We start from the raw sequence: 23,517 nt of genomic DNA on the forward strand, positions 1-23,517 counted from the left end.
AACGCTGTCACCATTGCATACACTAGCAAGATTTTGCTGAAAGGACCCAGATATAGCTGTCTCTTGTGAGACAATGCCGGGGCCTAGCAAACACAGAAGTGGATGCTCACAGTCAGCTATTGGATGGATCACAAGGCCCCCAATGGAGGAGCTAGAGAAAGTACCCAAGGAGCTAAAGGGATCTGCAACCCTTTAGGTGGAACAACATTATGAACTAACCAGTACCCCAGAGCTCTTGACTCTAGCTGCATATGTATCAAAAGATGGCCTAGTCGGCCATCACTGGAAAGAGAGGCCCATTGGACACACAAACTTTATATGCCCCAGTACAGGGGAACACCAAGGCCAAAAAAGTGGGAGTGGGTGGGTAGGGAAGTGGGGGGGAGTGTATTGGGGACTTTTTGGATAGCATTGGAAATGCAAATGAGGAAAATACCTAATAAAAAAATTAATTCAAAAAAAAAAAACAGGGTAATTTTAGATGCAGATGGCAGGATTCCTCTTACATGACATTTAGTCACCACTGATTTCAGGGTAAGTCCAGAGAGCAGTATTTTCTTTCCATGTCTGTTTTCAGAATCATTTGCTGCACTAGTAGAGTTCCTTTTCAAAGAACTTTGTTATAATTGTCAAACAATGAACTAGTAAATCCTAACATGATTTATATCATTTACCACTGGAGTTCTGCTCATTCACTTTCCAAATTGCTTTTGGTATAACCTCATCTTGAAAATGCAACTGCTACTCTTCTTTAGAGATAGCACTGTGCAGTGATATTTTGAGGAAAGTTTCTTTTCCCATCAGGACAGGTTTTACCATTTTTAGAAGCACTGATTTTTGTAGAAACTACTTGTGTGGAGAGAGACAAGCACATATCTAAGTGCTGAAAAGGCAGGTTTTATTACTGAAGCAGCTACCCTAGCCAGTAGTAAGTACCTATACTCAAAATATGATGCAGTGAATTCTTAGAACGCTTTACTAGCCTTGAGGATAGAGGAGAAGTCAGTGTACTCAATGGGGTATGATCTTCCTACCATGTCACCAATGGTGACCAAATAGCGACCAAAAATGCCTTTTGGGAATTGGTAGTTACTTAAGAATAAACAAATATTAGTGTGTATAAATGCATATGTAAATATCCATTTGGGGAAAGACACTCTATCAGACAACCTTTTTTTTCTACCGTTTCTAGATTTGCTAACTCTGATTACTCAACGGTAGAGTAACCTATGTTATTCAAGATTTGGGATGTCTTACTAGGAGTGGGCTAGGAGTGTCCTTGTCAAAGATATTGGGCTAAATGTTTGATTTCTACAGGTCCATATAAAAATCATATGAGTTTTCCCCAAGTACCTGCCATTTATTAGTCATTCAAAAATAAGCAAACTTTCTAGGATTATATCATATAATTCTGCTAGGGCTTGAGAAACAAGGGAAACCAAAATGACATTCTCAGAAACTTTGAATCCTGCCCTTGATATAGACAACTCAGTTTGAGCATGAGCCATACTGTATTAGAAAATTCAGAAGAAATATGATAGCAAGATACTAACATAAACTCATCAGGCTTCTCTTCAAAAGTGTTTCAGATGTTTGTTAGCAATTTTATGTCTAACTACAACTCTATCATGTCTATTTGGTGGATGATATAAATCAGGTACAGAAATGCTAAGCTGTTCAAAACAATACAGAAGCTAATGCCAATGTGGTGTTATCTAAATTATTTTAGTATGTAACATGCTTAACCCCTTTGCATCATGAGACAATAATTGTAGCCCATTTGAAAGCACAAAGGGAATGTGAAGCCAAAGATGATGGTGCTCTTTTTAAATTTTGAAAATAAAGGTGCCATAACACTCTAGATAAAAATAGTATCATTTTCCTAATGTAGTTTTCACATAGTTCATTCTTACCAGAAAACCAAACCACAATTATTTAAAGTATTTTCACTAACAGCAGTTTTTTTTTTTCAGATTCTGTTAATTCCTATGTATTCCTCCTTGGTTTTGTGATTTCTCATTAAAGTGCAGAGACTTAAATAATACCTGTTTCTGAAGTCTGAGAGAAAGAAAGAAACAGATGGGAGATCAAAGCGGCAGCCGAGGCGGGGAAGTAATAGACACAGGCCTCCCAGTGATAGATGGAAAATGAAACTGAGTGCCCAGGAAAGAAAGAGAGGGTAGCAGACTCATCTTTGCCATCCCGAGGATATTAAAGTGGTGGCATATTTTCTGACAGGAATTTGCCCTATGAAATGCTCTTACTTTTTCTTCCAGATATCTGTAGGAATTAATTTTTAGTATCTAGTGTGGTAACCTTACTAAAAAGAGTTCTTGTCAAATTGCATTGTAAGAAAAATAAAATATAAGCAAACAAAAGTGTTCAGTGTGCAACATTGTGGCCCTGGAATTAAACATGTGCTTTGAGTTTGGGAAGGTTAACATAAAAGAGCCTCTTTTAAAAACAACTCTTTCTAGTTCCATCCATTTGTCTAAAAATCTCATGAAGTCATTGTTTGTAATAGCTGAGTAAGTATCATAGTGAGTGAGGTAACCCAGTCACAAAAGCACACACCTGGTATGCACTCACTGACAAGTGGACATTAGCCCAAAAGCTCAGAATACCCAAGATACAATTCACAGACCACATGAAGCTCAAGAAGAAGGAAGACGAAAGTGTGGATGCTTCGGTCCTTCTTAGAAGGGGGAATAACCACTTCTGTATTTGCCAGGCACTGGTATGGCCTCACACGAGACAGCTATATCAGTGTCCTTTCAGCAAAATCTTGCTGGCATATGCAATAGTATCTGGGTTTGGAGGTATCCCCAGAGCTCATGTCTCTAGCTGCATATATAGCAGAAGATGGCCTAGATGGCCATCATTGGGAAGAGAGGCCCCTTGGTCTTGCAAACTTTATATGCCCCAGTACAGGGTAATGCCAGGGCCAAGAAGTGGTAGTGGAAGGTAGGGGAGCAGGGCGGGGGAGGGTATAGGGAACTTTCGGGATAGAATTAGAAATGTAAATAAAGAAAATATCTAATAATAAAAGGAAAAAAGAGAAGGGGGAACAAAATATTCACGGAAGTAAATATGGAGACAAAGTGTGGAACAGAAACTGAAGGAAAGGACATCCAGAGGCTGTCCCACCTGGGAATCCATTTCCTATACATTCACCAAACTCAGATACTATTGTGGATGACAACAAGTGCTTACTGATAGGAGCCTGATATAGCTGTCTCCTGAGTGGCTCTGACACAGCCTAACAAAGATAGAGGTGGATGCTTTCAGCCAACCATTGAACTGAGAACAGAATCCCCAATGGAGAAATTAGAAGAAGGACTAAAGAAACTGAAGGGGTTCACAACTCCCTTGGGAGAAAAATATCAACCAACCACACCCCCAAGTGCTCCCAAGGACTCAACCTCCAACCAATGAGTAAGCATGGTTGGATCCATGGCTCCAGCCACATATGTAGCAGAACATGGTCTTGTATGGTATCAATGGGAGGAGAGGCCTTTGGTCCTGTGAAGAATCAATGCCCCAGTGTGGCGGAATGCCAGGGCAGGGAGACAGGGATGGGGAAGTGGGTGGCTGGGTAGGGAAACACCCTCATAGAAGCAGGGAGAGGGAAGATGGGATAGGGGATTCCAGAGGGGAAACTCGGAAAAGGGATAACATTTGAAATGTAAATAAATACAATATCCAAGAAAAAGAAAAAAGAAAGAAAGAAAAAACCCACGATGAAAAGACCAACTCTTTGTCTCCTCTTCAATATAGTGAGCTTTCCCAAAGATGGCACTTCACAGAAAAAGATGTATGACACACTGGACCAGTGCTTCCACAAACTTCCTAATGCTGCTTCCCTTTAATACAGTCCCTCATGTTGAAGTGACCACAAAACACTAAATTATCTTGTTGCTACTTCATAATTATAATTGTATTGCTGTTATGAATCATAATGTAAATATTTTTGGAGACAGAGTTTTAGCAAAAAGGTCACAGCCCAGGAGTTTAGAGCTATTACGTTTAATCTTTTTCTTCATACCCATATTGTAAATTCCATTTGTTTCAGCGGTACTTTTTAAGAGCATGCCCCAAAGAGGTATGCAGATTACAATATATACTCCACAAAGATGAATACAATACATATTTTATAAAATAGAAAAATATTAGGTATTCCTTTTGGCACTTTTTAAAAATTTCTATTTAATCTTTTTTTTTTTTTTTTTTTATAGATTTTATTCCCCTCTCAGTCCACCCTCTGATTGTTCCTCATCCCATACCACCTCCTTGGTCTCCATTAAGATGTCACCACCTTTGTCTCTGTAACTCCTTCCATGGGTGTTTTGTTCCCATTTCTAAGAAGGGGCAAAGTGTCCACACTTTGGTCTTCGTTCTTCTTGAATTTCATGCGTTTAGCAAATTCTATCTTATATCTTGGGTATCCTAAGTTTCTGGGCTAATATCCACTTATCAGTGCGAGTTCCTTTGTGATTGGGTTACCTCACTCAGGACGATGCCCTCCAGGTCCATCCATTTGCCTAGGAATTTCATAAATTCATTTTTTTTAAATAGCTGAGTAGTAGAGTTACAGAGACAAAATTTGGAGCTGTGACGAAAGGATGGACCATCTAGTGATTGCCATATCCAGGGATCCATCAATCAGTTTCCAAACGCTGACACCATTGCATACACTAGCAAGATTTTGCTGAAAGGACCCAGATATAGCTGTCTCTTGTGAGACTATGCCGGGGCCTAGCAAACACAGAAGTGGATGCTCACAGTCAGCTATTGGATGGATCACAGGGCCCCCAATGGAGGAGCTAGAGAAATTACCCAAGGAGCTAAAAGGAACTGTAACCCTATAGGTGGAACAACAATATGAACTAACCAGTACCCCGGAGCTTTTGTCTCTAGCTGCATATGTATCAAAAGATGGCCTAGTCGGCCATCACTGCAAAGAGAGGCCCATTGGACTTGCAAACTTTATATGCCCCAGTACAGGGGAACCCCAGGGCCAAAAAGGGGGAGTGGGTGGGTAGGGGATTGGGGGGGTGGGTACGGGGGACTTTTGGGATAGCATTGAAAATGTAAACGAGGAAAATACCTAATAAAAAAATAAATTAAAAAAAAAAAAGATGTCCCCACTTATTCCCAGTTGCCATGCTACTGGACTGTCCACTCCCTGGAGCTTCAGTCTCCTGAGTGCTAAGCACATCTTCTCTGACTAAATCCAGACCCAGCATTCCTCTGCTCTATATGTGTTGGGGACCTCATATCAGCTAGTGTATGCTGCCTGATTGGTGGTCCAGTGTCACAAAGTGCTTTCCTTGTGTTGTTTGAGTTAGTAGTAAGGCAATTTTAGCTCATGGTTTCACTTCACATGAACATAAAATTATATTAAGTATTTGAAATGAAGTCCATTAGTCTAACATGCAATTTTCTTAAGTTCTACACTTCTGCATAAGCTGTATTAGGTTCAAACAAACTTTAGACATTTCTTTTTAAACCGTTGAATCTTACATTTGTTAAGACTCCTGTGATGGTTTGTATATTCTTGGACCAGGGAGTGGCACCATTTGGAGGTGTGGCCTTGTTGGAATAGGTGTAACTTGGTTGGAGTAGGTGTGTCACTGTGGGTGTGGGCTTAAGACTCTCACCCCAGTTGCCTGGAAGTCAGTCTTCCACTAGCAGCCTTTGGATGAAGACATAGAACTCTCAGCTCTGCCTGAGCTATGACAGCCTGGATGCTGCCATGCTCCCACCTTGATGATAATGGTGAACCTCTGAACCTGTAAGCTAGCCCCAATTAAATGTTGTTGTTTATAAGACTTGCCTTGGTCATGGTGTCTGTTCACAGCAGTAAAACCCTGACTAATACAACTCCTGATACTTTATTATATGTGTTTATCCACATCTTTCAACCTAGCTACAGTGATATGGGAACTTCCTTTATCACTATGATAGTGAACCTGTACCCTAAACATACAAGTCATAATTTATGTTGATGAACTGATTATTTTATTACGATGACCAGAGAAAACATGAGGATCTCCTTTGTCCTTGGTTACAGATGGCATCCTGGAAGGCTCACAGGCTATAGTGTTTGGGCTAGTTTTGGGATAATGTGGCCCAGGTTAGGAAGTTGGTCAGAAGGAATGTGGAGCTCAGGGTGTAGGTCCACATCTACTGGGTATTGTGGGTGTGCCAGCTGGCATGGGTATTTGCATAAGATTCTCCCTTGTGTCTTTGGTTACTATGGATCTCCTGGGAGGCACACAGGTGGTGGCATTTGTGCTTGTTTTGGGCTGATGATCTTTGAATCAGGACTTTATTAGCACACTGTAATTATGGTTCTCCTCCTGTCTTCTACTGCTATATACTGAGATATGCCATGCACAAAGTGGAATTTTTTGACATTTCTTTCTTGAAGTGATAAATTGAAATTAATTTTGGAAGTCATAATTGTCAGCAATGAAGTTGGCATGTTCCACTTTCATGAAGATGTACTTTAAACAGCAAAATAAATTTATGTCTTAGCTGTTGCTTTGTATTACTTATATTATAATGTTTTAATATGTTAATTATTTGTCATTTTAAATTGTGTATCTTCTAAAAGCAAAGAAACACATAACTTATGATTTGTTGTTCATTTGGCATGAAAATTGCTTTTGTGTGACTGTTCCTTTTATAGATGTGGAACTTCTGTTTTGATGTAAAACATAAACATATTGCTTGTACAAGATAGACTATTCAGTTTAAAAACCCCACAAAGCGCTATTATTTCTTTTGGAATAATATTGAATGTATTTTTATACCCTCCTTGATAGTCTAGGTGCACAGAAGTTAAAACACATAGCATACATGAAATACACACACACACACACAGAGACATATGTACATAGAAATTAATGTAAATTTTATACACATGTTCCTATTTATTTTGTATGTCTTTAAGAGTATGCAACATTAAATATTAAATATTTTTGCTGTAATTATTGTGATTATAATGATCAAGGCCATAGTTAAACTCAAAAGCCTGATATGCCTGAATCTGTATTTGTATCACATCTATACATGATAGGAGACTGAGTTTGGCATATCACTAAATCTTGTGGGCTAATAATCCTAGAGTCTACACTGGAGAGTCACTTATAAACACACACACAAAACAAAAAGTTGAAAAGAAAAACTATCAAAGAGCTCTGCTTTAAATGAAGATAAAGATATCATAACATATCAAGTTGAATAGAAGGCTCTCTGTAGATAACTGGAGCATTTTTTCAGATATATTCTATTGTCTTCAGCTAACACAATGATGTTGAAGAATACTAAATAAAGATTAAAACCTTTACAATCTACAAATCATGTAATTCTAAAGTTACAAATAGATGAGGCCACCTTTGGTTAATTTGCTGAAATGTGTCTCAACGATATGAGATGAAACAATAAACACCTACACAAATCAGGAGTGTCATGTAGCTGAACAGTGTGTTTTGAGTTGGACTGTGCACACAAAATAGAGAAAAAGAATCAGAGACTATTTTCCATGTTTATTTTTTCCTTCACTTGTTGTCCGTGCCTCTTCAATAGTAACAACTCCTTGATGATATGAACCTCTAAGAAGTTAAGGGTGCTACCATTGTATTCAATACACAGTAATCAACAAAATACATAGTGATCAATACTTTTAGTTCTTGTATAGTTCATAACCTAATGTAAACCCTCTTCAGGTTAATTTTTCTCTGTTTTTTCTTTATTCTTTAAATCTTTTTTACAGTCCAGACTTTATCTCTGTCCAAGTCCACCCACACCACCCCCCACCCCACTTCTGTCTTCAAGAGGATGAACCTATCCCCCACCCCACAAGATTCCCCCATTCCTTGGGGCCCTAAATCTCTCTAGAGTTAGGTGCATCTTCTCTGACTGGGTCCAAACATGGCAGTCCTCTGTTGTTTATCTGTTAGGGTCCTCATATCAGTTGGTGTATGCTTCCTGGTTGATGGTCCATTTTCTGAGAGATCCTGAGGGTCCAGGTTAGTTGAGACTGCTGGTCTTCCGACAGGGCTACCCTTCTCCTCAGATTCTTCCAGCTTATCCCTAATTCAACCACAGGGGTCACCAGCCTTTCTCTGTTAGTTGGGTGTAAATATCTGCATCTGACTCTTTCAGCTGCTTGTTGGGTCTTTCTGAGAGCAGTCAAGATAGATCCCTTTTTGTGAGCACCATAGCATCAGTAATAGTGTCAGACACTAGGGCCTCCCCCCTGAGATGGAACCCAAATTTGGGACTGTCATCTTCTAGGTATAACTATAGTAAATATATTGTAAAATCCTAACTTAAATTAAATATTACACATGTGTCTATTATTTAAAAGGGTAAATCATAAACATTAAACTAAATTTCAATATTAAGAAATAATACTGAGCAGAATCTGAGAGTGGCAGGCAGGTTTTGGTATGTCCTGAATGATGGCTATCTCATATCAGTCACAGTGAAACATTATACATTTCTTCTAAATATGGATTAGACAGCACCTTTTTCTGATGAGTAGGATTTTATAGAAATCATAAAATGTCACTTCTAAGATTATGTTATATAAAGACTGTGGCACCTTTCATGATGGCTGTCATTACCTGATATACACTTTTTCAGATGTCTTGCACTATGCACTTAAATCTCGTATGCTGTAGCAACTCCATAGTGATGTCTTGATTTCTAAAGTGTGTCTGTCTGTCAGTCTGCCTAAGTATCTATCTATCTATCTATCTATCTATCTATCTATCTATCTATCTATCTATCTATCTATCCATCCTTTCATTCAATATGTATTATGTATTATCTATGTGTCTTATACAACTCCCTAATATATACATCTATATGTTACTTTAAACTGTAAAATCCTGGGGCAGTATAATTCTTTCCACTTCTAACTACTATTTTAGGCAAAGGCTAATACTATATGCAAACACAGAATAGAAAAGCACAAAAGTATATTAAACAGAGTACCAACACCTTAGTGTCTACAGGAATTGTGTAATTGAGTGGTCTTATATCCTGCTCTTCATTTTCATAAGCATTTTATGTTATCTTCATTTCATTCATGTGACAGGTTTTCATATTTTTCTACTAAATAAATGAAATGGTCAGGTGTCGAAAGACCAAGTCAGTATTGAAAAAAAATACTCTTCTGTAAGAAGAGCCATATTTTGTTAAGCACCTACTTAAAACACTTTTACTCTTTGGAAAAAATCAAGATCCTTCCTTTAACATATGTATAAAGATTTCCCTGGTACAGGAGCCCCAGCAAGTTACCATTGCTGCAATCCCATTCTCACATCATTTCTTATTATGAAACATAATAATCATACCTCACAATCTAGGACAATATTCCCTGCAGCATAAATCACTGTAACATTAAACCTTAATATTTATTGCCTGTTCTATCTTGCTGCTGACATTCCTATTAATGCTTCGCTTAGCAAGTCAAAAAGTGATACCTAGGTACTTTATAGTACTGGAAAAGACTGAGAAAAGTCTCTGTACACAAATCAGCTGAAAGCATAACTTATCTGTTACAGCACAGGAAGATTAAACACATGGCAGTAAAAATCCCCACAATCACAGTAACTGGAGTTAAGGTTGTTTCTATTGCTTTAATAAATCCTTTAAGTATGCTTTCAATCTCTCAGCAATTCCTGACAAAGCCATGTGCTGCTGTTGTGGATCTGCCTACCTAGAGAGTCCTGATGGTGAATATTTCATATGGCTTATCACTTCTCCATGTCCTTAGTCTGGGAGAAGCTAGTGTACTGTGCGCTGCTTAATACCTTATTAGTTGAAGATGGATTTGTACTCTCAGCCTTTAGCCACCTAATTTCCTGTTACAGAAGATAAAACTTTTATTTTTTTTCAAATGATGAATGAGGTGATTATACTTCACAAATTTTAAGACCATGGACCATTAACTGAATCACTCTGAGCACTTGTCATTTTGCATATATATTTGCAATATGGAAAGAGGTTGCAATATCATAATACTTGAGTATTACTTCATGTGAAAACGTTGTTCATATGGGCATCAGGCTATGAAGAGTTAACACTTTTTTTGGGGGGGTTAACACTTTTTGATAGATGTAATTAATTGCTCATACTGAAATATTCATTTGAAGTAGTTTTCTACTTGTCTTTGTATCAATGATATATTAGCAATGAAAAAGTTATTTTTTAATTAACACCAAACAACTTGGAGAACATACATATATGATTACTATGTTTAGTCAGTTGATAGTTACTTTTAATTATCACAATTTAGAGTCACCCAGGGGAAGAGTGTGTGAGGACATCTGTGAAAGGTTGCCTCAACTATGCTAATTAATGCGGAAAGACCTGCCTGCCAGAGATAGCACCAATCTCCAGGGCTGGTATTCTGAACAGAATAAAAAGGACAGAGCTATCCGAGTATGCACACATTGCTTTATCACTCTGTGCTTTCTGATGGAGATATGATTGGACCAGCTTCTTCTCCATCATTTCAGCTCCACCCTGAGATGAAATAAGCCCCTCCTCCCAAAGGTTGCTTTTGTCATAGTGTGAATTAAGACTGCCATTGTTATCATTTTAATATAAAGTTATTATACCAGTTAGCAACATGTGGATGTTAACTTAACACAGTGGTTCTCTTGCTGGGTATGTAAAGATAGATGATTTTGCTGGGCATTGATTGTGATATGTATTTTTGGGTTAATGCTCTCTCTCTCCATACACACACACACACACACACACACACACACACACGCCCAACTATTGCTCTGAAGTGAGGGACCCCTATGGTTGAATTAGGGGAAGGATTAGAGAAGTTGAAAGGAGAGCAATCCTATAGGAAGACTGGCAGTCTCAACTAACCTAGACCCCAGGGATTTCCCAGATACTGAGCCACCAACCAAGAACATTCACAGGCTGATCCAAGGTTCTTGGCACATATGTAGCAGAGGGCTACCTGGTCTGGCTTTAGTGGGAGAAGATGAACCTCATATAAATAAAGTGAAAACTCATGCCATACAGTCAAACACAATAGTTTCTAGAATGTTACAACATACTACATAGTAGTGCCGCAATGGCCTTTCTTCTTTGCTTACTAGAAGGTTTAGCTTTTTGCAGATTCAGTGTAGTCAGCCATACAGCTCTGAGCTCCTAATTTTAATCGCTTTGTTATTTTTGGAGGAGAGCATTCCCTAGCCCCTTTCTCTATCTTTTGGCACTTAATATTGTTTTTCAAACTCTTCTTCTGCAACATTCTCTAGTTTTTAAATTGAGTGGTATAAATCCCCTCCCTAGGTTAAGCATTTAACCATTCATATTTAGTGGCATGTTAAACAAGAGCTTTTCTCCACATTCACTACCGTCCACTCTTCTCAAATTAGGTCAGAGAGTAGCATTGGGTTTTTAGTATGAACACATATTGTTAGAAGGTGGTTCAGCAACACGTCAACTTAGTTAAACAAGAATGTTTTCTTTTTCCTTAATGCCTCCGGCCTCTCCAATCATATTTATTTTTTTCATTGTATAGTACCAGATATGAATTCTCCTGTGTAGATAGGCTTCAAATTCTCAAATCAAATCACAGAGCTATTGATAGCCACCTTAATACTCATGGCATTATTTCAATAGGGTTGGTATTGTAGTTCAAATGGATAAAATCATCAGAAATGATTTTCTACCTAAACATCCAACATTGTTCCTTTTTTCATTGTGAAAGCTAAACAGGGACTTTTTCTGTGTACAGACGCTATTGGTGCTTTTGATCACTATATACATTTTTTCTTTCTGATCTTGTTCAAGGTAGACATGGTTTATTTTATTCATACTTAGATTTTCTCGTTATAGCATCACTAACATTAAAAGATGTTTTCTTCACAAAGAGAATGATGGTTTGTTGATCTGGGGAGCTTTGTACAGAAATTCTTCCCCAGTGGTGAATGTATTTTGAGGCTGTATCTTCAAAATAAGGCCCTATGTATAATAAATTCTCCTTCCTCTTCTCTGTTATTCTCTGTATCTCATTCCGTACATGTTATATCTGGAAATTAAGCCAGTTATGTCTTATTATATGCAAAAATATAATAATTTTTATATTTTAAATACATGCATGTAATTAGTAACCAACAATAAAAATTCTATTTTGTTTCAAAGACTATTTCTATCTTATTCTCTAAGTCTAGTGGAAAATAATATTTCTAATATATTTGTTTTTTTATATGCTGTATTACTGATCAAGTGATATATATGTAATTTAAAGTCATATTGAAGTATGAATCAGAAATACTCTGGGTTAGACTACTTCATGAGTGAAATGTGGGTTTTACACATTATTCAGTAAAATTACTTAGAAGTCATTTTTATCTTCAGTGATGTTCAAGTCTTGTCCTCGGTGCTGTAGTGAATTATGTGGTATCCCATGCAGCATGAAATTTATGTGTGTGTGTGTGTGTGTGTGTGTGTGTGTGTGTGCGTGTGTGTGAGACACAGAGAGAGAGAGAGAGACAGAGAAACAAAGAGAGACTGTTGTCTAGTCAGGAAATGTGAAAAATGTTTGGAAAATAAGGATAATGGAGAAAGTGATCACATAAATTTAACATATCTGTCACATATCTTTGGAACATTCACATGACATAAACTTATTATTTTGAATATTTATTTCAAATAAACACAAATTTTTAAAGAACATAAGGTATGTGAGCAAACTATGACGTTCACTAGTAATTTAGAAGACCCCCAAGTATAAATTATTTTTACTGTTTTACAAGAACTTTCTTGATATCACGCAACTTGGAAAAATCTTACAACCCAGACAGCCAACTTGCTTACTTAAAGTCAGGATAAATTTTCAGGTCAAGAGAGTTGGCCTCATATATTAAAAAAAAAAGGAAACCAAGCAGCTTGTTGTGGGTCTGTGATAGACTAGAAAGATCACAGTAAAAATTGCTTAGTAAGCCACACAGGGTGAGATTATTCAAGTTATGCAAGTCAAGGGCTAGAGAGAGGACTCAGCACAGAGCTCTGTCTGCTTGTCCAGAAAACTGGGATCTGATTCTCAGAAACCACATGGTGGCTTAAAACCCTCTGTACCTCTTCTTACAATGCAGGTATTGGTTCCTCAGCTGGCATGGTAGACACACATATAAGCAGGCCAAATACTCTAACACATAAAATAATAAAATAACAATTTTAAAATTATATAGAGATTTATTTATAAATAAATAATAAAATACATAATATATATTATATATGAATTTATATATAAATATAAATAAACGTATATAAAAATATTTTATAAATAAGATAACCAATAAATTATATATGTATATATATATATATATATATATATATATGGCTATATTACTCTTGAAAATTCTTCAGGAAATTACAAGTTAAAGGCAGACATGGTGTCTCTCACTCAGTATGACACTAACAGTGTTTTATCACAGAACTACAACAGATTGTTCTTTCTCTGCTTGAGCCCCAGAAGGGATTAAGTTGTGTTTAGGGACCATGTGGTATGAAAATCACATAAAACTGGTTTATTGAGTCGTATGAACTCAGTGGGGGTATAAACACTGAACAGTTTGTGTTTCTACAATCACTGCTTTGACTGCAATCTGTCAAATTGTGCTTATTGACATCTCTGATGGATTCCACAATGTTTCAATCACTCTAGTTATTTAAATTCCATTTCAATGTTAAGCCTTACTGTCATTGTACTTAAATATCATCTCCTCATATGGAACTGAACTGGGAGCCATTTTCTGTGGGAGTATAGGATGATAGGGCAGAGGTAGAGCCACCTGAATGGGAGATTTTTGTTCTTGATTATCAGTGTTTTCTGTAATGATATGCTAAAGAAATGAGTGAGAAGAAAACAGGGAATTTGAGGATGCATTTTAGCTTTTTCTTAGTAATATTCTTTTCAAAGGGCTAAGAGTGTATACTTCTGATAGTGAGATATACATGTTAATTCATCTAAGGGCACTATTGTCTTCCGTATTGCCCCTACTTATTTCAGTAGCTTGGTACAGCTAACAGAATTGTCTTTCTTATGTATCTTGTCATTGGGCCTCTTGGACCCAGCAAGCAACCATCACATATGAGACATTCACAGGGTTGATTCAACCCTCTTCCTTTTATAGGGTATAATTGGTCCCTAGAAACATGTAGCATGAATTCCCCCAAACAGTGGGAAAATATTCTTTCCCAACTTTGTCTTTCTTTGCCCTGACACCTTCTGCCAAATCTCTGATTCTGTGCACATAGCCTCAGAGTTAGCAAAGAAAGACAAATGTTTAAGCAGGCAGCAAACTTGGAAGCCAAATAATGGCCTTCTGTTCTTAGTTCTCATAACCTTCACAAGTGCCTTCCATCCCAATCCCCTTCAGTTTATTGTGAGACAAGATATCACAGACTCTCTACTCAAACATTGTTTTGCTAGAGACTCTCTTTTCTGATTGTAAAGCCCCCTTCAAATATTTGTGTTTAAGGATTGAGATTATGCTTGAGATAGGCACCCTGTGGAAGAATCAGTAATAGCCAGAATGATGATGTAATCTCAGAAATGAAACAATGGGGCTTAGGATACCATCTCCTTAGCATTGCTCTGTTCTTGGCAGCATGATAGATTTGCCAGTGGATATGTGTATATATATATATATATATATATATATATATATATATATATATATATATATACATGTATATATATATTACTAAGAGTCTTTCTCAATTGAATTTCCCTTAGCAAAATTCAGGCATCAAACTGATAGAGTGACTCTGGATATTTATCTACCACATTCTCCTCCATGGCCCTCATAGGAATTTAGCTTTATAGTAAGTAAAAATGCACTCGAGTCCAATTGCAGAAGCCCTCCCTAATCCATCAGTCTTAACCCATTAAAAGCTTAAATTTCAAATTTTCTCAGACTTCTTTTCTCTCAACTATAACCCCCTATAAAATCTAATTCTGAATGCAAATCACATGCTTTCTGCTTATAATGGTAGAGAATATACATTGCCCTTCCAAACGAGAGGAAGTGGAACAGAGTGAGGAAATACAGGACGAAAACAAGGCTGTAGCTCAACAGAGCAAACAACAAAGTCTGCATCTCCAATTCTGAGGTTAAAGAGCTCTTCAGATAATGGACTCCTCTCATTGCGCTGATGCAACACCCTCCTTCCCCCATCTTGTGATGGTTGGATAGGTTTTCTTCCTCAGGAATTCAACCACTTGGACCTCTCCAAATCCAATCCAGGATTTACTTTCAAAATTTCACTCAATGGCTCCTGCAGGCTTCCAACCCTGACACTCCAGGCCTCAGCAGCACTACATAGCTCTAAAGGGAAATTACCGGAGTGGTTGTACCAGTTTGCAATCCCACCAGCAATGGAGGAGTGTTCCTCTCTCTCCACATCCTCGCCAGCAACTGCTATCACCTGAGGTTTTGATCTTAGCCTTCCTGACTGGTGTGAGGTGGAATCTCAGGGTTGTTTTGATTTGCATTTCCCTGATGATTAAGGATGTTGAACATTTTTTCAGGTGCTTCTAAGCCATTTGGTATTCCTCAGTTAAGAATTCTTTGTTCAGCTCTGTACCCCATATTTTAATAAGCTTATTTGGTTTTCTGGAGTCCAACTTCTTGAGTTCTTTATATATATTGGATATTAGAGCCCTATTGGATTTAGGATTGATAAAGATCTTTTTCCAATCTGTTGGATACCATTTTGTCATATCGACATTGTCCTATGCCTTACAGAAGCTTTGCAATTTTATGAGGTCCCATTTGTCAATTCTTGATCTTACAGCACAAACCATTGCTGTTCTGTTCAGGAATATTTCCCCTTTGCCCATATCTTTGAGGCTCTTCCCCACTTTCTCCTGTATAAGTTTCAGTGTCTCTGGTTTTATGTGGAGTTCCTTGATCCACTTAGACTTAAGCTTTGTACAAGCAGATAAGAATGGATCAATTCACATTCTTCTATATGCTAACCTCCAGTTGAGCCAGCACCATTTGTTGAAAATGCTGTCTTTTTCAATGGGATGGTTTTAGCTCCTTTGTCAAATATCAAGTGACCATAGGTGTGTGCGTTCATTTTGGGGTATTCAATTCTATTCCATTGATTTCAAAGACCCCCCTTTTGTATCCTTGACCCTAAAGCCAGAATTATATGACCACAGATACCCAGTTCTTTGCCTCTGTGAAGCAGGAACTTGGCTCACTCCTTTAAATTAATTCGTATCAGTTTTCCATTGGACTTTCTTCACTGATTAAGCTTTTCTTTAATTCCATTTCACAAGTTGGAAGCTTAAGTGGGCAGGGTCTTTCACTTAGGTCAATACTCCTTTATACTACTTAGCACCAGGCTTTTCTTTTAACACAGTATCACCTTGAATATCTTGCTTTGTTCCATTATCCTTCCTTTTGTCCTTAAACATTGTATTGCTTATTCATTTTTATTATATATCTCCATAAGAGTGGTTACTAATAGCCACATAATATAGTTTGTTGTAAACTGTCTTAAAATCTCCTGTACAATTGGTATTAATTCAAAATGGTTCAGTTTAGTATCATGCTGAGTTTTAGGGAAAAGCCAAAAAACATTTACATACTTTGCAAAAATGCCACAAGAATGGTATCTAGGCAACTTACTAATATTCTTTTCCTCTGAGGCTTCTTGGTTTTGGCCCCAGCAGTTAAAATTTCCTTCAGAACTATCATTCAGTGATACTAATATGATGGTACAGTAGGCCACACTTAAAGCATCCAACCATTTTTCTAGTTCCATAGTCTACCATATCCTTCAAACAGGATGTCAGTACTGTCACAGAGAAACTTTGCTCAATGATACCAACTTCTGTCTTAGTAACCATTCTGTTGCAGTGAAGAGATATCTTGATCTAGGATACTCTAATAAGAGAAAGTATTTCATTGGGGGCCTGCTTACAATTTCAGGTGCATAGTCCATTATTATCCTGTCAGGGAGCATCATATTTGACAGGTACAGTACTGGGGAAGTAGCTAAGGGACACATCCTGATCCAAAAGCAGGAGTAAATGAGGGAGAGAGAAGAGGGACTAGACCTAACGGTTCCCAGAACTTCCACATCTTCCTCTGCTAAATCACTTCCTAACAATTCTAACTCTATCAAAAGCTCCACCCTCTGGGGACTAAGTATTCAATTGTATGAGATTATGGAAGACATTTTATTCAAACTACATAGATATAGATATTTCTTTTTTTAAATATTGTGAAATATTTATTTCTATTTACAAACAAATGAAATTTTGTTTTAATACAGCCCATTAAAGTTTCCTGTACTTACGATCATGCACTTGGATGATAACACTCTTTTTTATATTTTTTATTGGATAGTTTATTTATTTACTTTGCAAATGTTATCCCCTTTCCCCGTTTCCCCTCTGGAAACCCCCCATCCCCTCCCCTCCGTCTGCTTCTTGAGGGTGCTCCTCCACCCACCTACCCACTCCTGCCTCCCAGCCTAGCATTCCCCCAAATTGGGGCATTGAGGTTTCACAGGACTAAGAGCCTCTCCCTCAATTGATGCCCAATAAGACTTTCCCCTGCTATATATGTGGCTGAACCCATGGGTACTATTTGGCTGATGGTTTAAACCCTGGAAGCTCTGAGGGGGCGGGGGGTGGTTGGTTGATATTATAGTTCGTCCTATGGGGTTTGCCTTCAGCTCCTTCAGTCCTTTCTCTAACTCCTTCATTGGGGACCTTGTGCTTAGTCCAATGGTTGGCTATAAGCATCTGCCTCTGTATTTGTCAGGCTCTGGCAGAGCCTCTCAGGAGACAGCTATATCAGACTCCTGTCAGCAAGTACTTCTTGACATCTGCAACCGTGTCTGGGTTTAGTGTCTGTACATGGGATGGATCTGCTGGTGGAGAAGTCTCTGGATGACGTTCCAGTCTCCATATTATCTCTAGTGAATATTTTGTTCCCCATTCTAAGAAGGACTGAAGCATCCACACTTTTGTCTTCCATTTTATTAAGGATCATGTGGTCTGTGAATTGTATCTTGAGTATTTCAAGCTTTTGGGTTAATATCCACTTATTAATGTCAGTGTATACCATGTGTGTGCTTTTGTGACTGGGTCACTTCACTCAGGATGATACTCTATAGTTCCATCCATTTGCCTAAAAATTTCATGAAGACATTGCTCTTAATATCTGAGTATTACTCCATTGTGTAAATGTACCACTTTTTCTGTACCCATTCCTCTGTTGAAGGACATCTGGGTTCTTTCCAGCTCCTGGCTATTATAAATAAGGCTGTTATGACTATAGTGGAACATGTATCCTTATTACATGTTGGAGCACCTTCTAGGTATGTGCCCAGAAGAGGTATAGCTGGGTCTCAGGTAGTATTATGCCTGTTTTCTGAGGAAACTACAGACTGATTTCCAAAGTGATTGTAGCAGCTTGCAATTCCACCAAAAATAGAGGACTGTTCCTCTTTCTCTACATCCTCACCAGCATTTGCTGTCACCTGTTTTTGATCTTAGCTATTCTGAATGGTCTGAGATGGAATCTCAGGGTTATTTTGATTTTCATTTCCCTAATGACTAAGGGTGTTGTACATTTCTTAAGTGCTTCTTGGCCATTAAATATTCCTCAGCTGAGAATTCATTGTTTAGTTCTGTACCCCAATTTTTTAGTAGAAAAGAAATACATATTTGTTTTATTGACACCAGGCTTAAACTTGTGTTAAACAAGTTTATAGTGAATAGTACCATGGTTAAGATTCTAACCTGTTTTATCAAACTGCTTTATAATTTAATATGTTAACAGGGGATCAAATGTCTTATATCTATCTACCTGTGATCCTTAAATACAAAAACAGATTGGATAATTAACCCTGCATAGTTTTAAGTCCCATTTGTTCTACTACAACCAGTACACACACACAACAGGCTCTGCATATACACTAGAACAGATGACAAAGTTTTAAAAAGCTGTAAGACATACATTTCTAACTAGATAAGCTTCAAATTTCAAAAGGGTATGAAAAAAAAAACTAAATCCAAGACTTCCTTCTTATGGTCAAAGAAACAGACTTTCTATAAAAATATGTACAGTTTTTACAGACAAATACATTTCATAAGTTTTCTTAAAAATTGAGACTGCTCAGCTTTTTAGCTAATTAGTGAACTTTAAGTCAAGTACTTTTTGACCATCACTAGGCTAAAAACTTAAGAATCATCCAAATCAAACCAAACTAGACAGGTCTAAAAGTCCTTAGTACTTGGATTTTATCAAGAAGCATACCCACGACTACTCAGAGAGCACCTCCCTCCACATTCTTCTGTACTCCATTTTTAATAGGATTATTTAGTTCCCTGGAGTCTAACTTGTAGAGTTTTTTAAATATACATTTGATATTAGCCCTCAATTAGATGTAGGATTGGTAAATTTCTTTTTCCAACCTGTCAGTTGCTGTTTTGTCCTATTGACAGTGTCCTTTGCCTTTCAGAAGTTTTGCAACTTTATGAGGTATCATTTGCCTATTGTTGACCTTAGGGAAATTTTCCCCTGTGCCCGTGTGCTCAAGGCTCTTCCCCACTTTTTCTCCTATTAGTTTTAGTGTATCTGAAACTAATTTTTCTCCTATTAGTTTCAGTGGAGGTCCGTGATCCACTTGGACTTGAGCTTTGTACAAGGAGATAAGAATGGATAGATTTGCATTATACTACATGTTGACTGCCAGTTGAACCAGCCCCATTTGTTGAAAATGCTCTCTTTTTTTTTTTTTCACTGAATGGTTTTAGCTCCCTTGTCAAAGATAAAGTGACCATAGGTGTATGTGTGGGTTCATTTTTGGGTCTTCAGTACTATTCCATTGATCTACCTGCATGTCTCTGAAACAATACCATATGGTATTGATCACTGCTACTCTGTAATACAGCTTGAGGTCAGGATGGTGATTCCCCCAGAAGTCCTTTTATTGTTGAGCATAGTTTTACTCTCCTGGATGTTTTATTTTTTTAAATAAATTTGCACATTATTCTTTCTAACTATATGAAGAATTGAGTTGCAATTTTGATGGGGATTGCATTGAATCTGTAAATTTCTTTCAGCGAGATGGCCATTTTTATGATATTAATTCTGGCAATCTTTGAGCATTGAGGATTTTTCCATCTTCTTTGATATCTTTCTTCAGAGACTTAAAGTTCTTATCATACAGATCATTTACTTTCTTAATTAGAGTCACACCAAGGTATTTTATATTATTTGTGACTATTGTGAAGGGTACTATTTCCCTACTTTCTTTCTCAGCCTGTTTATCCTTTGAGTAGAAGAAGGCTACTGATTTGTTTGAGTTAATTTTACATCCTGCCACTTTGTTGAAGTTGTTTATTAGGGTTAGGAGTTCTCTGGTTGAATTTTTGGGATAACCTAATTATGTTAACATATCAACTTCAAATAGTGATATTTTGACTTATTCCTTGTATCCCTTTGACCTCCTTTTGCTGTCTAATTGCTATGACTTGAACTTTGAGTACTACATTGAGTAAGTAGGGATAGTATGGGCAGCCTTGTCTAGTCCCTGATTTTAGTGGGATTGCTTCCAGTTTCTCTCCATTTAGCTGAATGTTGGCTACTGGATTGCAGTATATTGCTTTTACTATGTTTAGGCATGAGCCTTGAATTCCTGATATTTCCAAGACTTTTACCTTGAAGGGGTGTTGAATTTTGTCAAATGCTCTATCAGCATCTAATGCAATGATCATGTGGGTTTTTTTTTTTCCTTTGAGTTTGTTTATGTAGTGGATAATGTTGATGGATTTCTGTATATTGAACCATCCCTGCATCCCTAGGATGAATCCTACTTGATCATAATTTATGATTCTTTTGACTTGTTCTTGGTTTTGATTTGTGAAAAATTTATTGAGTGTTTTTGTATCCATATTAATAAGGGTAATTGGTCTAAAGTTTTCTTCCTTTGTTGGGTCTTTGCATGGTTTAGATGTAAGTGTAACTGTTGCTTCTAGAATGGATTGGGTAGTGTTCCTTTTGTTTTTATTTTAAGGAATAGTTTGAAGGGTATTGGTATTAGATCTTCTTTGAAGTTGGAAATCTTTGCTCTCTTTTATACCCATTATCCTTAGGTTTGGTCTTCTCATTGTGTCCTGGATTTCCTGGATGTTTTGGGTTTTCATTTTGCATTTTCTTTGACTGTTGTGTCAATATTTTCTATGGTATCTTTTGCACCTGAGATTCTCCCTTCTATCTCTTGTATTCTGTTGGTGATGCTTGCATCTATGACTCTTGATCTCTTCCTAGGTTGTCTATCTCCAGGGTTGTCTCCCTTTGTAATATCTTTATTGTTTAAATTTCCGATGGTTTTGTTCAAGTCCTTCACCTGTTTGGTTGTGTTTTCCTGTAATTCTTTAAGGGGTTCTGTGTTTCCTCTTAAAGAACTTCTGCCTACTTACCTGTGCTCTCCTGTATTTATTTATTTATTTATTTATTTATTTATTTATTTATCTATCTATTTATCTATTTATTTATCTGATTATTTATTTATTTATTCCTCTTTCTCTTTTTTTGCATTTTATTAGATATTTCCTTTATTTACATTTCAAATGTTATCCCCTTTCCTAGATTCCCCTCCAAAAATCTGCTATCCTCTCTCCCTTCCCCCTGCTACTTAATCCACCCTCTCCTACTTCCTGGCCCTGGCATTACCCTCTACTGGGCCATAGAACCTTCACAGGACCAAGAGCCTCTCCTCCCATTGATGACTGACTAGGCCATCCTCTGGTACATATGCAGCTAGAGACAGAAGTCGCACCATGTGTTTTCTTTGATTGGTGGTTTAGTCTCAGGAGCTTTGGGGGTACTGGTTAGTTTATATTGTTGTTCCTCCTATGAGGTTGCAAACCCCTTCAGCTCCTTGGGTATGTAAATGACAGAGCTAGAGAAAGTTTCCTGTATTTCTTTAAGGGAGTTATTCTTGTCTTAATACTTTTGTTATTTCTTAAAGTCCTGTGAATTTAAATCTGAATCTAGCTTTTTTGTGGTAACCAGTGCTTGCTGTAATAGGAGAACTTAGTTCTGATGATGCCAAGTAGCCTAGGTTTCTGTTGCTTATGTTCTTGCACTTGCCTCTAGCTATCTAGTTATCTCCAATGCTACCTGCCCTTGGTGTCTTTTACTGGAGCCTGTTCTTCCTGTGATCCTGGTTGTGTCAGAAGTCCTCAGAATCCATCTGTCTCTGTGATCTTGTAATTCTGGTATTCTGTGGTCCTATGATCCTGGGTATGTCAGAGCACCTGTGACAATGTCATCCTGGGAATTTCAGAGTACCTGAGAGTTGGGCTCCCTCTGGTTGTTGTAGGAATGTCTACAGAGCCACAGCCCATGTCTACTCCTGGTGCAGGTTCAAACTGGAAGGAACCTGGCCACTGGCCAGGTGGTGGTTCCTGCATCCCTGAATCCTGTGTGTCCCAGTAACTCCAGGTGTCATGGCAGATATTGTGACTTTACCTGTGGTCCTGGGCATGTCAGAGCACCTGGGAGTCACACTTCCTCTGGGTGTTGAAGGATATTCAGGATATTTTATATTACTGAGAGTAAGATTTGTTTGTCTCATTTCCTTGACAATCAATTGTGCCTTGTCTCCCAAGTAAGCCATTTGTGTGTAAGTATTTTAAAGATTGATTTATTATTATATTTAATTATTTTGAGTGTGTATATGTGTGTTTGTGTGTATGTGTGTGTGTGTGTGTGAATACCTGTGAGTATGTGCTCATTACTACAGGTACAGGAGGAAGCCTGTGATATCAGGTCTCTGAAGATGGAGTTACAGATGGTTGTGAGCCACTTTTGTAGGTGCTTGGTATTACACTCAAGACTTCCAAATGAGCTATGAAAGCTCTTAGCTGCTAAGACATTTGTCCAGCCCGAGATTATATAATTTGAAATTGATTTTTAAATCTATATAATTTGCCTCTCTTTTCATTATTGTTTTTTGCTTTTGGAAATTGATACACTTGGAGAGAGTTTTGCTTTGTTTCATATGTTCTGGGTTCCTTGTAAAGTTTTCCATGTAATAATGGGACAATAAGTCAACATTTAACATGTAACATAGACAACTATAGATTTTACATGATATCAATTCTAAGAAACAGAGCATTTGCATAATTTGATGTACCTTTGACTTAGTTTTAAACACATAACCTAGCAAATGAATACATTTTAATGTTCACTTATTATTTTTTTAATTTCCAAACAGTATATCACTAATAAAAAGCAAGGTGACTTTTAAAGACAATTTTGTATAATTAATTAGGACAAATTATAGATCATTTTCACTATGCTAATTAATTTTGTGTATGTTATCATGTTAAAAATTCTGTGTGGTTATTTGGGAAGCTCTTTTTGCAGAATGAGGAAATATAACCTTATCACCAGTTAACATATCAAGTGTCTAACTAAATTT

Source organism: Mus caroli, unplaced genomic scaffold (assembly GCF_978045245.1).
Source record: "Mus caroli unplaced genomic scaffold, Mus_caroli_1 scaffold_13, whole genome shotgun sequence".
NCBI classification, from domain to species: Eukaryota; Metazoa; Chordata; class Mammalia; order Rodentia; family Muridae; genus Mus; species Mus caroli.